This window comes from Montipora foliosa, chromosome 1 (assembly GCF_036669935.1).
Source record: "Montipora foliosa isolate CH-2021 chromosome 1, ASM3666993v2, whole genome shotgun sequence".
Lineage (NCBI taxonomy): Eukaryota > Metazoa > Cnidaria > Anthozoa > Scleractinia > Acroporidae > Montipora > Montipora foliosa.
The window spans coordinates 23,406,083-23,407,303 of record NC_090869.1 but is presented as its reverse complement, the minus strand read 5'-3'; positions in this window follow the sequence as shown (position 1 = coordinate 23,407,303).

Genomic DNA, 1,221 nt, shown 5'->3' with positions numbered 1-1,221 from the left:
TATATAAAATGGCGAAAATACCGAGCGATCTCCATCGAGCGACAAGTGGCTTCAACATCTTTGTAAACAAATGGCAGCTGATGACAAGCCAAATGGCAATACTCTAAAAACGAAATATTTTTCCACGCCATTGGTGGACCAAGAAAACCCTAAATATTTCCAACAGTTGTCGTTAATATCCAAGTGGTGATAACCGAACTCGATATCAAAAGTAAAGAACCAAAAATTGTCTCTAAACATGAATGCGAGAGTGGGGAGGCTTTCATATTTAAATTTAAACTTGCGTACAAAAGGATTAACAGATCTACTGAGATCCAGAACCAGACGTAAGTGCAGCCACGAGCGACAGAAAGAGGATTGCAACAATATTGTCTAGAAATTACTTCTCTGACTTCTGTCGCGCATCTATTAATAACTAACTCGTTGATAGCATTGGCAGAAAATTCTGCATGATCTAAAGCACTTTTGTTGTTCTTATAAAACAAGGCGGAGGTATAATGGTAAAAGGTATAATGTAAATAGTCAATAAGACTCCAATCACAAGTGCAGATAATTGCAAATTCTCAAACCATCAATTCTTGCGAGCGTTAATACGGCCTTGAACAGACGGAACGGGCGAAGATTCAGTTACCTCAGCATTCTTTAAACCACGTAACTCTAACAAAAAATTGGTATCACCTGGCTCTTCTCGTATCCCAAAAAAAAAATCGTCAGTCCCACTGATTTCACTTAGCGGATCCTTGGCTTGGAGGCGGCATGTAGGTAGATTGCGCTGGTAATTGGACCAAGTTACGCTGCCAAGAGAGGGCATTGTTCCTGGCACTAGCGGTTGGATACTTTGATCTCCAGCAACCTCTCCAGAAATGGCCAGGCCTGTTACACAGGAAGCATGTGCTCAAAGGAGTAAAAGCAGAAGATGCATTAGTAAATCTGGTAGAAACGCGCCTAAAATCAGGACTAAGCTTATTAGCTTTCTTAGCTCTTTCGGCTTTTTTCTTCTCTCTTAGATTTCCGACTTCCTTGACTATCTTACGAATTCGCTTTTCATCTGTCTCATCTTCGGCAACCGGTATTTGTTTGTATTCTGTTACAAAATCCCAGCCATGCAAATTTGCAAGCACTATAGGTTTCATTCTAATGGCAATGGCATTCTTACCTTCCTCTAAGGCGCAGCTTCCACAAGTTTACCAGAGTGAAGCGCATCCACAGCAGAATCAATAT